This window comes from Ipomoea triloba, chromosome 8 (genome assembly GCF_003576645.1).
Source record: "Ipomoea triloba cultivar NCNSP0323 chromosome 8, ASM357664v1".
NCBI lineage: Eukaryota > Viridiplantae > Streptophyta > Magnoliopsida > Solanales > Convolvulaceae > Ipomoea > Ipomoea triloba.
In genome coordinates this window covers 10,811,346-10,834,261 of record NC_044923.1, presented here as the reverse complement: position 1 = coordinate 10,834,261, position 22,916 = coordinate 10,811,346, and the positions used below count along the sequence as shown (strand labels likewise).

The 22,916-nt window shown below is 36.2% G+C and overlaps 1 non-coding gene across 1 annotated transcript; it reads left to right on the top strand.

Moving 5' to 3' along the window:
• The first annotated feature begins 14,311 nt into the window (after positions 1-14,311).
• Positions 14,312-14,383, top strand: TRNAT-CGU. The gene has a single exon. It is a non-coding gene; the product is annotated as a tRNA-Thr (tRNA).
• Positions 14,384-22,916: the final 8,533 nt, after the last annotated feature.

The window sequence follows — 22,916 nt, the reverse complement described above, 5'->3', positions numbered from 1 at the left end:
GACCCGATCATTTCCCTTGTTCACGTATTTGAACAAATATTTAATACATCTAGACTGGTTGCACCATTCAACGTTAATATGTGCGCGATATTTTAGGAGCAAATGTTTATTATGCGCGACAATGACAAGGATTGTGTGTATGGTGGTGAGGGTGAATGTGAAGGTGTTAAAACGAAGAGTTAAACTCCCCGAGTGTCGTGTCTCTCAAGGATGGCGAATGGGAACTGAATATGTGTGGCATTTAGGAAGTTGAAAGGTAAGAGTTACAAGAATCATAAGGAAGAGGATTTGTTCATGGTTGGTTGGGTAAAGGTTTTTAAAGGTAAAATAAGATGGAAAATGCAAAAGGTAAAAGAAAGGGGTGCATGCCAAAGTTAAGCTAAAAGATTGATTATTGTAGGTAGCTTGGAATTGGGTTTCGGGATTGATCTAGGGAGTCACGGTCTTTGTATTGAGTGGCGTCACACTCAAACTCTCAATCCTCATTCGGTTGAGGCATTTTATCAAACATCTTGCCTACCATTCCTCTCGGATCTCATCCTTTCGGATTAAGAGCGGAGATATGGATGATCTAGGCTCGTGAGTGGCCGCTATCGCACACACACTCACTTCCCACCGGTTTACTATCTATTCCGGCCGGAAATAGAAGCAAAGATTGAACAACATCATCCATACATTCATCAATCATACTCCCACAATACCAAGATCATAATATCAAATTTTGAGCTTCAACCCATAGATCGACAAGGGCACACACACCCAACTACTCTACTCTACCATAATAAACATAAATAGAAGCAATAAAATAAAGATTACTTTCAATCAATAAATCTAGTCTAGCAATTCAATGAAAAGAGTATGTTATCCAAGGAGTGTTGAGTCTACATCTTCAATCCATCTTCAATCCTAAGATCTAAATTAATCTAATGGAAATTGAGTGTGTTTTTCCTCCCCAAAGGGGAAGGAATAATAAGAGAATTCAGATCTGAAAGTTGGGAGAGTCCTCCTTCCCAAAATGAGAGAGAAGGGTTTAAATAGCTGCTCAAAAATCGAATTTCCGCTGTTGCCCTACTGGTCTGCTTCCACGCCTGTCACACGCGTGTGGCCTTGCGTGGGAGCTCTCTAGATTAAATCCACGCCTGCTCACACGCGTGTGAGGGCACGTGGCAGCTTCCTGCTTGATGAATTCCTTGTTTGTTGCTTCTTTTGGCCTAAAACTTTGTTGTATCCTTCGGAAATGATTCGAAGTATTTTTCTTGAGCTGGATTTGTCAAATAGAAGTTAATTAGAGATTTTATCCATGAAAGTGATCATAATTGGGTGTAGGAACATTAAAATATTATCTGAACGTGACCCGAAATTTAACTGTTTTTGGCACTTATCAAAGTTTCCACACTTTAGATCTTGCTTGTCCTCAAGCAAGCATACTATCAAATCCTAATCATCTAAGTGCCAAGAACAGTGGAAAGAAGATGGAGTAATCAAAAATTTGTGATCAGGTGTGTCGGAATGGAGCGGGTGAAATTCCCTTCACTATCTACCAAGACCATTAAGTTTAGGTCAGACAAATGCAAGAAATATACTGAGGAAGCAAATGCTTTTTAAGTGTAGGTTTCAAAGATAACAATTGATAAACGCCAAGGATAGCACTTATAAGGGGTCTTTATTAGATTAAAAGCGCATCGTTTTGACATCCAATTACAACAATTGCATGCATTTCAGCTCAAATGCGATCAATTTCTTCTAACAACATTTCCAGAAAGAGTTTTGAAGTATTTTACAGGTTGGAGAGGGATTTGAAGCTAAATTGGAGCAAAAAGATGAACAAGCCAACATGCAGTAACGCCCCACGCCGCCTCACACGCGTGTGTCTGGGTGTGGAATCATTCCAGAGAGCCTCCACGCCACTCACACGCGTGTGAGCAAGCGTGGTCGGGCCCAGGGCTAATTTGGGAAACTTGTTCCTTTTCTTTGTCACCTATATAAATCCCTTTTGTCCCAAAACCTAGAGAGGATCAGAAAATTGAGAGAGTAGTATAGATCTAGAGGGTTTTCTCCCCTCTTTGGGGGAAAATTCCTTCCATTCATAGATAGAATAGATTAAGGGCAAGAAGGAAGGTTGGGATTCAAGATCAAGGTTGTAAGATCTCCCTTTCCAAGGGGTGGTAACCATTCTCCTTAATTTCTAATTCAATACTTGCTTCTTTGAATTCCCTTTTTCCTTTCTTGTTTCTTATTATGTTAGAGTAGATTATATAGGGGATTGGTGGCCCCATGGTAGATCTATGAGGATGTTTAATATTATCGTTATAATTTGTGAATTGCTTGCTTGATGGATGTTGAACTTGTGTGGATGATGTTTTGTAAGCTTTGTGCCTTTTGTGGCCACATTAGGTAGCAAACCCAAAGGAAGTGAGTGTGCGCGCGATAGCGGCCACTCACGAGTCTCACTCACCCACATCTCCGCTCTTAGTTCGAAAGAACAAGATCCGAGAGGAGTGGTAGACAAAGTGTTCGATGAAATGCCCCAACTGAATGAGGATGTGGGAGTCCAAAGTGTGACGCCACTTGGTAGTGTGCCATGAACTCCCTAGTCTATTCCGCGACTTGCATTCATGAAACCATCCAAAGATAAACCTCATAGAAAAGCCTAAAGCGCCAATCTCCCCTTCACTTTTCTTTATTTTACACAACCTTTTATTAACCTTCCCCTCTTACCAATGAATCCAACTCCTAGCCTTTCTAGTAACTCTTTTCCTTCAACCTCTTAGATGCCATCNCTCTTTTCCTTCAACCTCTTAGATGCCATCACGCCCATTCGATTCCCATTCGCCATCCTTGAGAGACACGACACTCGGGGAGTCTTGACTCTTCGTTTTATCACCTTCCACCTTCACCTTAACTCACCCCATACAACCAACAAACGTCAACAATCACACTATTCAAATCATGCAATTATTGGGAAATCGTCTTCTATTTTATTGGGGCCTAAAAGCCGATCCCACTAGTGGGAACGATGTGCACATCCTAGCCACAATTTCCAACCATACGCCAAAGCCCCTGTACTGAAAATTAAGTGAGGGTAGGGACACGGACCGCTCATCGCCATGGCTTGGGCGATCACTCTATTTTCTCATCTCCTAGGATAACGTCATCGGGCTACCCGACTTCACATGGAGATCCATGCCTTTTCAAAGGTCAGTGCAATGGGTGCCCGAATCCTAGCGAGGCGGCTCACCTCCTCTCAATTTTCTCTTCTCCTAGGAACATTTTAAGTGGACAACCGACTCCAGATATAGCATTCGAAGACTATGGTTGAACACTTCCTAGCGAGAAGGCTTTCCTCAAATTTTATCTCTGGGAGTGGCCCTTTTTAAAGCCTTTATTCACGTTTCACCATATCAACCCCTCATGCCTTTTTCTAGGGATTAGGGATTATTTTCACTCAAAACTCACTTTAAAGCTCTCATTTTGCCCCATGTCCTGCTAGATTTAGTTCATTTCCGGGCTTCGCAATTTTTATCTTTCTAAAGCCTAAGGGGTGCACACTCCCACTTCGAGCGATCCTTGACTAAGGTCCCATTAAGATAGAAGACGAAAGACATGCAATCATACAAAATTTTCAAATTTTTGATGGTGGTGTGTGTCACAGATAGCTTCCAGAGCATATTTCAAACATTTGTTTTGGCGTAAAAGTAAGAGTCTTCTTAGATAATGCAGACAACAACACACTCTTTTATCCTAACATCTTATCAACTCAACTGATTACTTATCTAATGCAAAGCATCCTTTCCACACTTTAAAAGTTGACATCGTCCTCGATGTCGCCATGAGGCACGGTGGAGAAAGAGTTGGGTCAAAGAATTAACTAACAAGGAGCACCTTTCCACACTTTAAAAGTGTTTCCTGGGCTCGGACTACATTTTTTTAATTTTTAACACCCAAAAAGATCTTTCATTAACTCAAAGAATAAGAATGTTATACCAAATATTGAACAACTATCCTTCTTTCAAATGGGAATAGAAAATATACCTTTTGTAGTTCTTCATTTAAGCATTGACCGCCCCTTTTCCTAGAGAAAATATTGCATAAAAGATTTGTTGATGAAAGATGGAAAGTAATAATTGTACCTCGTTTGATTATCTAGCTCCTTGGCTCAATCTCGTCCCTATTGAGTTTGGGGTACTTTCCAAGAGTGCCACGTTTAACGTCCTTGGCTGGACGAAACGTGGTAGAATAGAGACAAAGTGCTAGTCATAACAAAAACAAAAGAAAACAAATAAAGATAGAATATTGTTTCCATGCAGATTGTCAATAGTTTAAACAGAAGTTATTTATCCCTTCAAATATCTTGCAAAGGCAAGATTCCCTCAAATGTCTTCTAAAATCCCGAGCTGGGTCCTCTTCTTGTCAATTCTTCTCGCAGAAATGCAATTTGCATGCTCAGATCCTGGATGAGTTCATAGTGTCTTGCGTCCCTTTGTTCCAAAAGGTTTTCATGTTCCATGTGCAACTCATACTGAAATCTTTGCATTGTTTCCCAATTAGTGACTTTTGTGAAGCGTGCTGGAACTGCAGGTGATGATGGTGACGGGATAGCATTTGGGTCATCTGAAGGTGGTGCATCGTTGGAGATTGAGATATTCAGAGATAGGGTTGGCGAAGAATGATGTTGATTGTCCGAAGGAGTATGGGTTTGTTCTCTTGGTGTGTTTGGTTTGGGAGATTCTGAGAATGGGAAGGGAGGTGATGGATCGACTCTTTTCTTTGGTTTCTTGGGTAATCTTTTCTTAGTTGTTCTTGTTCCCGTTCTCATTCGCAAGTTCCGACTAATTTTTAGTTCAGATAAATCCGTCATAGACAACAGAGTCATGGCTGCGCTGCTCAGAACTTTATTGGTTTCTTCCATCTTTGCCTGATACCCTAAACCAAGGCACAGTTGAGTGACTAGAGGTCCTACGAACAAAGTAGCAACTTTCTTAGACTGTTGTGCCTTCAACCATCTTTTGCACACCACCCCCATGTTCACGGGTGTACTTGTGTCCATGCTCCAAAGTGCAAACAAATCAGTCTTGTAGACTTTTGCGAAGTTTCCTGTGCGTCCTTCCCAAGATTGAGCAATTATTCGTCTGATAATTCGAATGTCATCTCTTCTGAGTTGAGATTGTAGTACCCTCGATCCACTCTATTCGACTCCTGGTTTAGCGATCCTTTTCCAATAATTCCTTGGAGTCTCGGAGTCACCAAAATCAATTGGAAGTTCTTTGTACCACATACTCTCTTGGTCCTCCTTGGTATAGAATCCAAGCAAATTCCTAAAGTGTTGACCGAGATGTGATGAGGTTCATTGAAGAGATTGAACTTGATTGTTGGGCTTTTCAGGTCGCTAGTTTTTCCTGTAACTTCCAAAGTGGCCATAAATTCAAAGACGGTAGGTATATAAGTTGAATGGCGCCATCCAAAAATTTTACTCCAGAAGGGTTGATGGATGAGACATGCTAGCGAGTTTCGACATTGAAAGGGATTCAATGTTGCTAAGTCAATGAATTTCCAACTGGCTATCGGAAGGTAGACCGCATATTCAAAACGTCTCTGCTGTTCTTCCGTTAAGAATATTCTATTTTCTACAGTTCTTTCATTCCTTTCTTCTTTAGGTTCTGTTAGCTCAGTTTCCGCCATCGGGGCCTTTCCTTTCCTAGCCCTCATTTCTTCTTGATTAGCCGTGGATGAGTGTGAAGACATTGCCTAGATACCATCAACGAGATTTGAACAATATATGGACTTATATTTTATAAGAAATAACATAGAATTCATCCATTGCATTTACTTGACTCATGTTTCTTTTCAAGAGAATGAACATGTCATATATGGATAATATCATGTAAGATTCAAAAATGGTCAATACAAGATCAATTTCTTCCTCTTTTTCTAGCTAGCTAGGAATTGAAAAATGAGAAAGCAATGAACATTTTGAAATTGACAAAGTAATATGTGGGGATTGTCATTCTCAGAGCCTAATAGACAACAAATTTCCTCATTTCACACTTCTTATTTCCCATTTCATCTTGAATTTCATACAATAAAAAGATACCCACATTACCTAGGGTTTGCAATCTAATCATCAAGAAATTCTCAAATCATGCAATGTTCATCATCTATTAGCAAATATAGGTTCCAAGCAAGTCCTAGAATCTATTTCTAAACCATTTCAATCATAAGAAATCATCATGTCACATCATTCATACAAATATGCCTTCCAAAGAAAATAGATCTCAAAATCTGTAAAGGAAGATAGAGGGAAGGAATATTACCTTTTGAAGAGCTTAGAAAGGAGATTCAAGAGATTTGCACCCAAAATTACTTTGGAGAAGCTTAGTCTTACCTTGGAAGAAGTTCTTAGCTCTTGGGTGAGGTGAAATGAGTAATGGGCAAGGGTTAGAACACATTTGCGCCTTATTTACGCAGGTTTTCTGGTGCCCGTCCACACCACTCACACGCGTGTGAGTGGGCGTGGCGGCTTTCTGGAGAAATTCCACACCTACTCACACGCGTGTGAGTGGCGTGGACCGTGTTTTGCCTGCCTTCTTCAACTGTTTGCTCATCCCCTTTTGAGTCCGGTTATCATCTTTGGCGAGTAAAAACATTCGTTGAGGGTCATCATGGTATCGAGAATCTGCTTGGTTAGCAAAAGAAAACTATATGAAGGACAACATTTACTAAAAAGGAAAATAAACAAGAGACGACAAAGTAAAATCTAAGTCCTACGGATAACGTTGGGATTGCCTCCCAAGTGCGCCTTTGTTTATAGTCTTTGGCTAGACTTGGACTATGCTATCCATCTAGACACACAGACTTGGGGACTTTGCCAAGCGTCTCGTGAACTTTCGATTCAAGGTATGCCCGAAGATGGGAAATATCCTTGAATTTGGAAACTAAGGAGAGGAAAATAAAATTCAATGATAAGTAAGCTCGGGGCACTATTTCAAGATGTTCAAAGATGACATACCCCTCTTCTTCTTTCTCCTTATAGGTTCCATCCCCTAAAAATTCGTCCTTAATGGTCTCCCAATGAGCACTTTCTCTCCACTCTTGTTCTTTTGGATTGTCAATGGTGACGATCCTTTCCCTTCTTTCCCTTTCTCCTTCTATGATCCCTAATAACTCGATATCATCCTCACTCCCCAAATCATCACAAAATTGTAAGGAATCACTCTCCCATGAGCAAAAAGAAGCTTTATCACAGTCATCAAAATTATCATGAAATACAAGGGAATCATCCTCACAAACATTATAAGAACTTTTGATAAGAGTTGGAGTGAGAGTCTTACCTTGTGTGGGCTTTTCGTCTTCCCACACAATTTCAATGTGATCATCGTCTTCACTCTCAATCTCTCCCCATTGTTGTGTGTTCAACTTAGGAGTTGAAACTTCTTGGAGCACCGGGGTGTCAAGTTCCGTGGATTCTTTTACACACACCTCTTCATCATTAACCATTCTGTCCATCTCGTCATTACTTTGCGGGTTGGTTTCCATTGTCGGGTGATCATCTACGAATGGGTTGTTAGTTTGTGGTAGCATCCTTTTCATGAGCTCTTCCGACATCGATAGCATCTTAGCTTCAATTTTGTCCAATGGAAGTCCTTCCTTGCGAAGAGTGGCGAGATTCTTCTTGATTTCACTCCTAATCTCATTTCTTAAGTTGATAGTATCCTCCTTGGCCATTTGGATGAACATTTCTAATTTATCCTTCAAGATTTGGATTTCGTCATTGACTGGAGGAAGATACTCACAAGATGGTCTCTCATATGGTATGGATTGGGTGAAATTTTGAGCAAAGGGTGGTGTTTCGTGGAAATATTTATCATGTTGGTATGGTGGGGGTGAATAGTTAGGATGAGTGTAAGAATGAGAACACCTATTTCTCTCAGGATTATAATTTGATGGAGGGTTATAATGAGGTGGAGGTTTAACAATTGAAGGAATTGTGGCCTGTAATGCCGGTTCGCAATTGGGATTAATCCCCTTCATGAGTTGAATAAGTCGGTTGTTAATACTCTCAGCTATAGAACTAATGGATTCCTCTCCATTTTGGTATGTAGGCTTCTCAATTCTTTCGTGGGTAAGCATAGAGGGGGTATCATGAGGATATGGTGCATAATTGGAATAAGGGAAAGTGTTTGGGTAAGGTAGATATGTATATTGTGGTGGCGGGTATTCATAAGGGTTTGGATAATAGTGTGGGTAAGGTTCATAAGTTTGGGGTGGAATATTTGTTGTATATGGTCTTCCATGGTATGGGTAACCATGAGGATACTTATAAGCACTCATGTTGTAAGCTTCAATTGATTTGATGAAGAAAATTTCCTGTGCAAAGCTTAACAAACAACAAATATTTCGCAACTAAAAGTAGTTGCAAGTGAGCAATAAAATATTCAAAGCAAATAATCTCACTTCTTCAATCAAGTAACAAACAATGAGAAAACAATATAAACAAAAAGAAAGAAATTCAAGAACTCTTAATGATCTACTCCAGAAATGTCAACACAATTCAAGAACCGTTTGCCATCCCCGGCAACGGCGCCATTTTGACAAGGATTGTGTATATGGTGGTGAGGGTGAGTGTGAAGGTGTTAAAACGAAGAGTTAAACTCCCCGAGTGTCGTGTCTCTCAAGGATGGCGAATGGGAACTGAATATGTGTGGCATTTAGGAAGTTGAAAGGTAAGAGTTACAAGAATCATAAGGAAGAGGATTTGTTCATGGTTGGTTGGGTAAAGGTTTTTAAAGGTAAAATAAGATGGAAAATGCAAAAGGTAAAAGAAAGGGGTGCATGCCAAAGTTAAGCTAAAGGATTGATTATTGTAGGTAGCTTGGAATTGGGTTTCGGGATTGATCTAGGGAGTCACGGTCTTTGTATTGAGTGGCGTCACACTCAAGCTCTCAATCCTCATTCGGTTGAGGCATTTTATCAAACATCTTGCCTACCATTCCTCTCGGATCTCATCCTTTCGGATTAAGAGCGGAGATATGGATGATCTAGGCTCGTGAGTGGCCGCTATCGCACACACACTCACTTCCCACCGGTGTACTATCTATTCCGGCCGGAAATAGAAGCAAAGATTGAACAACATCATCCATACATTCATCAATCATACTCTCACAATACCAAGATCATAATATCAAATTTTGAGCTTCAACCCATAGATCGACAAGGGCACACACACCCAACTACTCTACTCTACCATAATAAACATAAATAGAAGCAATAAAATAAAGATTACTTTCAATCAATAAATCTAGTCTAGCAATTCAATGAAAAGAGTATGTTACCCAAGGAGTGTTGAGTCTACATCTTCAATCCATCTTTAATCCTAAGATCTAAATTAATCTAATGGAAATTGAGTGTGTTTTTCCTCCCCAAAGGGGAAGGAATAATAAGAGAATTCAGATCTGAAAGTTGGGACAGTCCTCCTTCCCAAAATGAGAGAGAAGGGTTTAAATAGCTGCTCAAAAATCGAATTTCCGCTGTTGCCCTACTGGTCTGCTTCCACGCCTGTCACACGCGTGTGGCCTTGCGTGGGAGCTCTCTGGATTAAATCCACGCCTGCTCACACGCGTGTGAGGGCACGTGGCAGCTTCCTGCTTGATGAATTCCTTGTTTGTTGCTTCTTTTGGCCTAAAACTTTGTTGTATCCTTGGAAATGATTCGAAGTATTTTTCTTGAGCTGGATTTGTCAAATAGAAGTTAATTAGAGATTTTATCCATGAAAGTGATCATAATTGGGTGTAGGAACATTAAAATATTATCTGAACGTGACCCGAAATTTAACTGTTTTTGGCACTTATCAGACAACATAACGATTATCAAGTTCGATTCCATTCCTAGTGATTGTACGCCCATTATCACGCCTTCTGTAGATCGGGTAACCATCTTTATTCAAACTCGTATGAGTAGCATATCTTTTGGGAAAAAACATAGAACATTTACCATTTACCATACAGGGCGAATTCTTCCGGAGTTGTCTGTGCATTTACCATGGTCAGTGCAACATGAATTCGCCGACTACGTCATGGTACTCAGTGTCAGCATCTGGGTCAGGAATTTCAACAGAAATCAGGGCATCAATATCGGCCACGGAATTTGTTATGTTTATTCTTTTGGCAAATAGCAATATGTGTGCCTGAGGAAGTCCTCTTTTTTGGAATTCAATAGTGTAGACAACTAAAAAGATAATAAATAAAAATGAAAAATTGAAGTTTATACATGTAAATTATATTTAATTAAAACAAATTCAAATATGTGTGATAATGAAATACATCCACATATGTCGCCAAACAGCTTTTTTATTTTGATGTCTTCAATCATAGCATCAAGTTTCATCTTAAACACGCGACAAACAATATCGGGTTTGTCCTCTGCTTTAGGGTCACGATGGGCAGCATACCGCTCAATCTCAGGCCACTTCGTGTTGCAGGTGAATGTTATGAACAAATGTGGATAACCGATTTGTCTGCATATTGCCATTGCATCTTGATAGTTTTGAATAATATACCTAGCTCCACATGCGAATGATGATGGTAGTATAATTATTTTACCCCGACCTGTAGGGTCTAATTCTCCCCTAGTTAATGCATCGCTCAACCCTTGATAAGTTTCACAACGCAACTCCTTCTAATGAGTTCTAATGTAGATCAAGCGTGAAGATTCAGTCATTGTATATGCATTAACCAAGTATTGTCGAAATAACCTTCTAGAATACAATAATGTATGCTTCTCATTTACCCTCTCATGTATATAGAATGAGAAATACTCTTTAGGGCTAATTCTTTTCCTACCACCATGATGTCATTGGCGCCATGCATTAGAGAATGCAATATCTTCACAATAACCATCTTCGTCGTATGGGAACAACAAAAGGTACTGTAGCGGCAGATATGCAGGGTTTAATTGATTTATTATCTTCAACTGCCCAGTCCTGCTCTCGATCAATATGTCTAGATCACCCATTGATGGGTCCAGATCCCTAACAATAAGTGCAGCTATCTCATTAGTGGTTGGTGAATTGTATGTTCTTCCATCTTTGCTCCGCCTGCCTATTAAATTCATCTTAACCCCAACAACTAGGTTAGACTGGATCTCTGTTCTTGCCATTCTGAAATATTTGACCAAAACATTATTTTGGTCCAGCATGTTTTTTAATTCATCCACAATATCTTCATGGATATCCCTTGAGTTACTATCTCGTATGCATAGGAAAAAACGGGACTAAATAAATAATACTTGAATATCTTTATAGATAACGAACGAAAGTTAAAACGAATTTCTTTCGAAACATACCTCACAGAATTGATGCGATTGTTAATATCATTATCTGTGTCGTAAATATATAGTTGTGCAAATTTTGGGGTAGACCCTTCTCCTAGAACCAAGCTTCCAATGCAGTGATAATTTTGACCACTATTTCTAAACAACAGAGGAGCGTTACTAGTGTTGATTGACCTATCGACTCTACCACCTAGAAACGTAAAGCAAAACATGTTGTTATACCTTCGAATATTATTGAGGAAGTGTGTGCTCTGTTCAGTATCACCAAAGTATAGGCTCTGTAGCACAGGAGGAGGATCCTTCATGCGAGGTAATTAGATCTTTCCCTCGTAGCAACACTTTGTGTATTTCGACAATCCGCGTGTAACATTTTGATTTGAGCGCTCTTACCGCCAAAATAAGGCTCACGAATGAGCAACATCTTCAAGGTAGAAATAGGAATCTAGTAAGGTAAATAGTTTATATATAATTAACGCATATTATTTGTGGTGTTCCAAAAATGAACAGAACGAAGTTTTGTAATTTAAAATAAATAATCACCATATCCATTATTTTGAGATGCGACTTGTTCAAAATCTGTGTTTAAATTCCTTCTATCTGTTCTTGACGACTCCTTACTGGAATTTCTCACAGTTGACAACAAAGCGCGATTACACTGAGGATCCAATGCTCTTTCCACTTTTAAAAAACATAATGAATTTTTAATTTAGTGTTAATTAATGGAAAAAATTGTTAACATAGACTACGAATACCCAAAAAGAAAAAAATTCATGAACAGTGAAGTCTAAATTACGGTTTGATACATCAGCTAATGGTTGGCGTGATGAATACGTTGAAGTTGACATATTTGACATGTTAAATGAACGTTGAGTGAACGGTGAAGATATGCCACGCATATTAACTGCAAATTTTTTAATGAAACATATATAACATGAAATTGACAATATATATTTTGTTTTTATTTAAACATATATAACACAACCTTTAGCATATACAACAAATGAAGAAATATGTAGTCAATTAATAGATACAAGTGTTACCATTTGTGATGACAAATAAAGGTGTGACTGGTCGAATTGCAATGTTCAATGCATATGAATTTGGGTTGCTAGCAACTGCAATATTTTAAAATAATAATAGAATGAACAAATAAACACTAAATAATGTTAACACGTAAAAATTAAACAATGACTAAATACATTAAATCAAATTAACAAATTACTTTAGTCATGATGAGAAATATAATTATTTGAATATAATATATACCATTTGTGATTGCGCTTAATGGTGTTCCTCTGGTGGTCACATAATTATCTTCGAATGGACTTGGATGAACATTAACTGCAACAATTCAACGGAATAAAGGAATCAAAATTTGTGTATCATTTAACACTTTATGTTTTATTTTATTTTTGAGTAATAATACCGTTGCTTGGTCTGTTAATAGGTGTTGATGGAGATCATTTCTTAAATCCACCGAACAATCCTTCGTTACCAACTACTGCAGTGATTTATATTGAGGTTGACAAATTTGTAAGTGTATTTGATAAAGAGGAAAATACGATAATTTGAATGCATCTTGAGTAAAAATTAGCAACTACTGCAGTGTATAGTACGATATTGGAAAACAAAATTTACAAACCATTCAATCTTGGATTAACTGGATAAAATGGTGAAGAACCAACAGTTGAATGCAATATCAATTCATTTTCTTAAAAAATATAATAGGAAAGTTATAAGATTTTAAATTATTCTCATAGAATAGCTTCTACTTTAAACATAGAACTATGAATGCATCTTGTAATTTAGACTATTAAATTTTAAACATGAATTGGATATATATTATTTTGGTTGCTAATAAATGCTATATTTACAAAAAATAGTAAAAACAAATAAATACATATTAATTAACACATTAATTATAATTAATAAATAATTTAAAACAACAAATAAATAGAAATGTGTTTATAATAAAATGTATAAATTATTAAAATAATTTGAATGAGAGTTTAATTACCATTGGTAGGCATGTTAATAGGTTTTCTTGGAGAGCACATCATAAATCCACCGTACAATCCTTCACTACCAATCATTGCAATTATTTATATCAAGGGAGAAAATTAAAAAAATGATCCAGTAAAAGTGCTATATAGGGTTTTGATATAACAAATTTGCTTACACTGTAGGTTTAACTGGTTTAAAAAAATGGCATAGTTAAAATGATTTTTAAGGAATGACTCGTGATGTAAATATAGAGCAATGAGTTTATTCACAACCAAAAATTAAGTATTACGGAGTACACTAGGAGGATTACACCACCTCCTAACCACTATAAATCTTTGCCTCTATTTACTTTACAGCACTTTACATATTTTGGATGCCTAACTCACTAACTCATTTCTTACTGTGTTGATTTATCCATCTGGGTTTGTGTGTTCCCATGTCCGCATGTGCTTAAAACTTTGCATGCTTATTATTTGAGCTATTTCAAGGCATTCCATCGTGTTGCATGCGATTTATCTCTTCAGTTTTAGGTAACTTTTATTTATAGTGTATATTCCGTTGTGCATTTCAAGTTGAATTTATTCACTTGGAATTATTTTTATTGAAGTGATATAAAGTTTTTATTTGTTAGAAAAGTCTATTCACCCCCCCTCCCCTCTAGACTTTTCACCACTCAATCGGGACCAACACATGTGTCATTCAAGTCAATAAAAGCATTCCACTTCATCAATTTAGAACGATAACATGTTGATTACTAGTAGCAAAGATGTCAGTTGTCTTTTTTCTTTTTTAAGTTTAATGATTTACAAATATGAAGGTTTTTGGATTTCAATATACATATTGCATTGTTCTAACAAAAATTTTGAGGCGTATTTCACCCGTATTCTTTTTTTTTTTTGTTTTTTGTTTTTGTTTTTTTTAGTATTCTTTGATTGAGTGGATAGTATGCGTAAAAGCAAAATAAATTATTTTTAATAACCTAGCCTCTGTAGCATAGTGGTAGTGCATTCGCTTCGTAAGCGAAAGGTCGTGAGTTCAATCCTCACTAGGGGCTTTCACCAATGTCGCACTATTATACTTGAATAAGGAATATAACTATATGGGTAAATTAATAATTCCAATTGAAATATTAACAATTTTTTGAAATAAATATAATATACAAATTAAAATTCATAGTAAAATTTAAACTAATACAAATACGATATAGCTAACTTTTTTTCAAATAAATATCCTTTAAAATTTCACACACATTTCATCGATTTGTATAATTCAATGTACATGCTAAATTTCATATATGAATTTAAAAGAAAAAAAGGAGCAAGTAACCATAAATTTCATATATAATTTAATTATCATATCAAACACTTACTACTACATAAAAAATTGTAGCTAATAATGAATATATAAAAGATTGGGCCTCCTATTCATAATGCGATAGGGATTGAGCTTCTCATTTCTAATGTAGTAAGGATATAAATTTTTATGTAGACCATGTCCCACACAATATTGTGTTGACTATAAAAAAATACATTTTTAATATACTAAAAATACATTATTTGTGATGTATATATGGGTATAAAGTATATAGAGGTAGAAAATTTGTGATCAAAGTCAGAGATGTAGGGAATTTAGAGTACATAAGGCATAGGGGCACAAAACTCGAGGACTAAAGTGTAAAATATTTTGTTGAATTGTGGAAGGGACAACATGTCCTACTAGGCATCGCTAGACGCGAAGGGTAAACATTGACAATCGACGGGGCCCAATAAGTAATTTAGGCATTGGGGGGGGGGGGGATAGGGAGCTAGTGCGTGGGACTTGTGTGTGGTTCAGTAGGCTAGGAGCATGAGATCCACTTATTTCTCATAACTTTTGGCAACCTAAATACTATAAATAGGGGTTTGCCAAAACAAGAAAGCATTAGTCTTCTTAAGGAATATTGACTTTTATAGTCTTTTTATCTGCTTTCTTTTTTTTTTTTTCAAGCAATTAGCCTAATTTGTGCAAAGTTTGTAATAGTAACCTAGTTGTGCTTAGATTGTACTTCAGGCTTTTGGTACAAATTCTCAATATTATATATTGCGGATTGAAATGATACATATAGTCCAACATCTTATTTACCTAACATGTGCATATGTTGCCAATTTTATCGCAAATTATGCCGTGGACCCAGGTCCACCTTGCAAGGTGGACCTGGGTCCAAAACGACGTCGTTTTATGCGTTTTTTTTAAAAAAATTTTTGTTAATTAACGCCGTTAACGGAGCTTGGGAGCAGCAGGCGGTTGTTCGATTCTCACAAAACAATTGGCGCTTTTCTCGTTCGATTGATCATCGCAGTTCTCCAGTCATTCACCATCATCGCAAATCAATTCTTCACTCATTAATCATCGCAATTCTCGTTCGATTCATCATCGCAGTTCTCCTCTGATTCATCATCGCGAAATTCTTTCGATTCACCATCGTAATTCTTCTTTGCAATTCTTCTTCAATGATGGCAGATGCAGTAGATCAACTAAGTTTACACGTTGATGGCTCATCTTCGATTGCAGGTTTTAAGTTTGGATTCATGTTTGATGAATTGTATAGATTTATGTTTGTTTTTTTCGAATTTAGGATTTATGGTTAGATTGATTGTGTAACCATGTATTTGAGTTTTAGATTCACACTTATACAGCTCTACATTCACAGTTACACAGTGATAGATTCACACATTTAGAACACTACATTCACACTGTTTCTTGATACTCTGTTTTATTTTTTATATTTGCAGTGATGGCAGAGGCAGTAGATCAACTAAGTTTACACATTGATGGCTCATCTTCGATTGCAGGTTTTAAGTTTGGATTCATGTTTGATGAATTGTATAGATTTATGTTCGTTTTTTTCGAATTTAGGATTTATGGTTAGATTGATTGTGTAACCATGTATTTGAGTTTTAGATTCACACTTATACAACTCTACATTCACAGATACATAGTTCTAGATTCACACATTTAGAACTATAGATTCACACTGTTTCCTGATACTCTGTTTTATTTTTTTTTATATTTGTAGTGAATGCAGATTTAGTTGTTGTCTCAACAAGCAATGATCAAGACTGTATAAATGTTGAGGATTCTACTTCAGTTCCAGTTTTTTTTTTAAATTGTTTTTTAGAGTAAAATTAGTGATTCATATTGATTTACGATTTATGTGTAGTTGTGTGTAATAGTGTTTGATGTGTGAATATAGAGTATAGGAACTGTGAATATAGAGTTTTGAATGTGTGAATGCATAACAGTGTTGATATAATTGCTAAACATATTGCCCCTGAAATGTGTGAATGTGGAGGTTTCTTCAAATGTGTGAATCTGTAACATACTTCTACAAATATGCTTTAGAGATTTGATGGAAATGTTATTCTTTTAGTAGAGTGTAGCTGGATTTATTTGGCATTCCCCGCCCCCCTTCTACGTAGAGAATATATTTCCATTAGATTGCTTTTTATTTGTTTTCTTTGGTATGCTCTTCCATACTTGAGGTTATATTTCATATGTGCAGTTGATCAAGATTTGGTGGGTATTGTAGTAAGTAATGGTGATGAAGCGTATGAGTTGTATAACGATTATGCATTTAGAGTTGGTTTTAGTGTGAGGAAGGGTAAGCAACGCTACCAAGGGTCTACTAAAAATGTTAAGATGAAGACATTTTTGTGCTCTAAGGTTGGTAGTAAGTCCAAGAAAAACAGTGGTGTTAAGGCGTATTCAAAGATTGATTTAAGGACGGGGTGTGGCGCATATATTCAGTTTGATGTAGATGGTAATGGGGTGTGGACAGTAACAAAACACGAGAAAGCTCATAACCACAAGCTAAGCACTAAAGACAAGAGTCACCTACTTCGTTCGCACAGAAGATCAGAGTGGGAAATAATCAACTTTCATACTTAAGAGACTTAAAGAAGAGTGGGGTTGCCTTGGCGGATGGGATAAGGTTTTTGAAACATCAGTCAGGAGGGTCTCCACTCGTTGGGTTTACCAATCGAGATGCTTACAATTCATTGGCATCTGATTCATTGAAGAGCTTGGATGGAACTGATTCGAATTCGTTGATTGAAATATTTAGGAGGAGGCAGTGTAATGAGCCTGACTTCTTTTTTGACTTTGAAGTTGATGATGATGCAAGATTAACTAGCTTTTTTTGGAGGGACGGGCAAATGAGACGAGACTATGCGTTGTTTGGAGACTTGTTAGTGCATGATACAACATATCGCACTAACAAGTACGACATGATATGTGGTCCATTTGTAGGGATGAACCACCATTGTATGAATATTATGTTTGGGTGTGGTTTTTTGATGAACGAAAGGATAGAGTCATTTGTATGGTTGTTTAGAGCATTTCTTAGATCTATGGGTGGCAAATGTCCACAAACCATTATGACTGATCAATGTGCAGCCATGGTTGCTGCCATCTCTCAAGTGTTTACAACATCACGGCATCGTCTTTGCATATGGCATATCGGTGAGAACTCGAAGAAGCACATCAAGACACTTAGGAACAATAAGAATTTCATGGATCTATTTAATTGTTTGTTGAAGTACACAGACATCGAAGCTGAGTTTGAGTTGTATTAGTCAAGGTATGTTATTGTATTTTACTCATTCACTTTGAGTTTGAATTTTCAATACTATTTTTGTAAAATAATGACTTATTTATTTGTGAATATACAGTATAGAGGCTGTGAATCTAGAGTACTAAATGTGTGAATGTAGAACAGATAGTAATATAATTACTGAACAAGTATCACTGAAATGTGTGAATATGGACTTTTCAAACTGTGAATATAGAGTATTGAATTTGTGAATATGGAGACATGAATGTGTGAATGTAGATCAGATAGTAATATAATTACTGAACAAGTATTACTGAAATGTGTGAATGTGGACGTTTGAAACTGTGAATTTATAGTATAGGGTTTGTGAATGTAGAGTTATGAATGTGTGAATGTTTATCAGACTTGAGTTCAGAGATCTTAAACCCTGTGAATGTAGAGGAGTGTAATTGTGAATATAGAGTTATCAGATTGTGAATATAGTTTCTAAAATTGTGGATATTTTTTCCTTTTGTGATCTTATGATTTTCAGGATGGTGATTGACTATAAGTGTCATAAGAATCCGTGGTTAGAAAAATTGTACGATTGTAGGGAAAAATGGTGCCCGACATTTAACAAGGATTACTTTTCTGGTGGCATTTTATCCTCACAAAGGAGTGAGACCACAAACCATTCAATTTCTAGGAAGCTAACAAAGACAGCAGGGCTTTGTGATTTCTACTCATCGTTTGTGAGCGTTGTTTCTGAATGGAGAAGTAAGGAAAATGGTGAGAATTTTCGGTGTGCTCAAGGCATGCCCAATATGATGATGGATGATGTGAAACTTCTTTCACATGCTAGAGAGGTATATACCATTGAAATATATTATATGTTTGAGGAACAATTCTTGAAAGGTGCTGCTTGTCATCAAGATAGTGTTTTGGATGATGGCTGTCATTTGAAATATCATGTTTGGCATCCTGATAAAGATATTATAAGGCATGAAGTTAGTTTTAAGCCTACCAATTTGGATATTTCTTGCAGTTGTAAGTTGTTTTCTGAATTAGGAATTTTGTGCTGCCATTGTTTACGCATTATGAATGTACATTGCATTTGTTCTATTCCCGATAAATATATTTTGAAAAGGTGGACAAAGAAAGTTGTTGAAGGCAAGGCTGTTGATATGGGTTCTTTGTCTTCTAATGTTGGTGTTGCTCCTTCAATTTGGGTTGTTGAGATGACCAGGAAGTTTCAAAGACTAATTGTTTTTTGTCAAGACAATAGTGCAGCTAGACAGCGTTGTGAAGAAGCTTTTGAAAGTGCAAAGAAAAGTGTTGAAACCGAGGTTGGTTATGTTCATATTGAAGAGTCTGATGTCCCATCTTCAAGTGGTATTGCACAAGATCCATCAAGCCGGAGATTGAAAGGTGAGCATAATAAGAGGCGGAGTAGTATTATTGAAAAGAAGTCTGCTGTAGCTAGGGGGCGAAAGAGTTCTGCAAACAAGGTTGCTTCAATTACAAAGGGTGTTGTTCAATCTATTTTGTCGGGAAGTTTGTCTGAGATTGCTGGGGATGGATATCTTGTACATCCAAGTTCTGGGAGTTCTGAATTAGTTCATGTTAATAAGAGATGACAATATATTTTTTGTATTTGTGAACATTTAGTTATAAAATTTCTTTGGAGTTATTAATTAGTACATTTCAGTGATGCTTGTGGAGTGTTGAAATTGTGAATTTAGAGTTATTAAGTTGTGAATGTTTAGTTTTAAAACTGAAATGTAGAACAGATAATAATATAATCACTGAAATGTGTGAATGTGTAGTTTTCAATGTGTGAATATAGTGTATAGAATATGTGAATATATAGAAACGAAAGTGTGAATGTTGAACAGATAGTAATATAATTACTGAACAAGTGTCACTGAAATGTGTGAATATATGACTTTTCAAACTGTGAATATAGAGAATTGAAGTTGTGAATATAGAGACATGAGTGTGTGAATCTAAAACAGATAGTAATATAATTTCTGAAATGTATAAATGAGGACTTTTCAGACTGTGAATATAGAGTATTGAAGCTGTGAATATAAAGACATGAACGTGCGAATGTAGAACAGATAGTAATATAATTATTGAAATTGTGAATTTGGATTTATTAAGTTGTGAATTTGGTTAACAGAGTTAAGATTATTATGGTCAATGGTCAATTTTATAGTTAGAGAAGTGTGAATGTGGTGTTTTGAAATTATGAATATAAAGCTATGGGGGTGTGAATATGTAACAAAATTAAAACTTGTACAAAAAAGGATTACAACATAGTTCTACAGGAATTCAAGGAACTATTGTATATTCACATTTGAGTACAAGCTGTTCATTTATTGTTGTACAAGAGTTTGGTTTTCTTGATCACAATGTTTTTCAATGTGTTGGCACGCCACCTTATGATTGTTGCGGCGTACCTGGCCCTCAATCCAATTAAGAAGTTTTCCTACAAATATACAAGATCAAATAAATACTTTATTGCAATGCTAGGAAAAAAAAAAGATAAGAAATTATTCAAAGCTAGTATTTGTGTACTTACATTTAAGCTTGCTTTCTTTCTGAATCCCGGGTTCCATTTCTTCAATGTCCCTTTATATGTTTCCATATGCCTCATTACAAATAGTCCGCAATCAATATAATTTTCCGATTCTTTCCAACTCATGTCAACAACCTCTTCGGTTAGCTCATCCACCTTCCAGAATAGGGCAGATGACCCCAGTGCTAGGTATTCTTTTAAAGCTGTAACCTGGACATAAATATTTAAGTCTACCACTGTTACACATTCACACATTCATAACAGTATATTCACAGATTATCTACTCTACATTCACAGATTGAAAATACCACATTCACACATTTCAGTGTTAGATTTTCAGTGATTATATTACATCTGCTATACATTCACACTTTGATAACTCTATATTCACACTTTATATACTATATATTCACGGTTTGAAAAGTACACATTCACATACATGTAGCAACTCAAAAGGAGCTCAAGTTGTTGATCAACTTACCAAGAGGGTTGCGCAATCTCCATACTTGTCCTTCATGGTAACACCACGGACTAAGGACTTGTTGTCAATTATTTCAAGTTTTGAGGCTTTAACATTGATGCAAATGAGAAAATAGTGCCCGTGACGAAGCACTGGAAAGAATATCTAAGTTCAAAAAGGAAAATAAAAACAGTGTCATTAATGTCTTGAATGTGACTNGCAAACAAGGTTGCTTCAATTACAAAGGGTGTTGTTCAATCTATTTTGTCGGGAAGTTTGTCTGAGATTGCTGGGGATGGATATCTTGTACATCCAAGTTCTGGGAGTTCTGAATTAGTTCATGTTAATAAGAGATGACAATATATTTTTTGTATTTGTGAACATTTAGTTATAAAATTTCTTTGGAGTTATTAATTAGTACATTTCAGTGATGCTTGTGGAGTGTTGAAATTGTGAATTTAGAGTTATTAAGTTGTGAATGTTTAGTTTTAAAACTGAAATGTAGAACAGATAATAATATAATCACTGAAATGTGTGAATGTGTAGTTTTCAATGTGTGAATATAGTGTATAGAATATGTGAATATATAGAAACGAAAGTGTGAATGTTGAACAGATAGTAATATAATTACTGAACAAGTGTCACTGAAATGTGTGAATATATGACTTTTCAAACTGTGAATATAGAGAATTGAAGTTGTGAATATAGAGACATGAGTGTGTGAATCTAAAACAGATAGTAATATAATTTCTGAAATGTATAAATGAGGACTTTTCAGACTGTGAATATAGAGTATTGAAGCTGTGAATATAAAGACATGAACGTGCGAATGTAGAACAGATAGTAATATAATTATTGAAATTGTGAATTTGGATTTATTAAGTTGTGAATTTGGTTAACAGAGTTAAGATTATTATGGTCAATGGTCAATTTTATAGTTAGAGAAGTGTGAATGTGGTGTTTTGAAATTATGAATATAAAGCTATGGGGGTGTGAATATGTAACAAAATTAAAACTTGTACAAAAAAGGATTACAACATAGTTCTACAGGAATTCAAGGAACTATTGTATATTCACATTTGAGTACAAGCTGTTCATTTATTGTTGTACAAGAGTTTGGTTTTCTTGATCACAATGTTTTTCAATGTGTTGGCACGCCACCTTATGATTGTTGCGGCGTACCTGGCCCTCAATCCAATTAAGAAGTTTTCCTACAAATATACAAGATCAAATAAATACTTTATTGCAATGCTAGGAAAAAAAAAAGATAAGAAATTATTCAAAGCTAGTATTTGTGTACTTACATTTAAGCTTGCTTTCTTTCTGAATCCCGGGTTCCATTTCTTCAATGTCCCTTTATATGTTTCCATATGCCTCATTACAAATAGTCCGCAATCAATATAATTTTCCGATTCTTTCCAACTCATGTCAACAACCTCTTCGGTTAGCTCATCCACCTTCCAGAATAGGGCAGATGACCCCAGTGCTAGGTATTCTTTTAAAGCTGTAACCTGGACATAAATATTTAAGTCTACCACTGTTACACATTCACACATTCATAACAGTATATTCACAGATTATCTACTCTACATTCACAGATTGAAAATACCACATTCACACATTTCAGTGTTAGATTTTCAGTGATTATATTACATCTGCTATACATTCACACTTTGATAACTCTATATTCACACTTTATATACTATATATTCACGGTTTGAAAAGTACACATTCACATACATGTAGCAACTCAAAAGGAGCTCAAGTTGTTGATCAACTTACCAAGAGGGTTGCGCAATCTCCATACTTGTCCTTCATGGTAACACCACGGACTAAGGACTTGTTGTCAATTATTTCAAGTTTTGAGGCTTTAACATTGATGCAAATGAGAAAATAGTGCCCGTGACGAAGCACTGGAAAGAATATCTAAGTTCAAAAAGGAAAATAAAAACAGTGTCATTAATGTCTTGAATGTG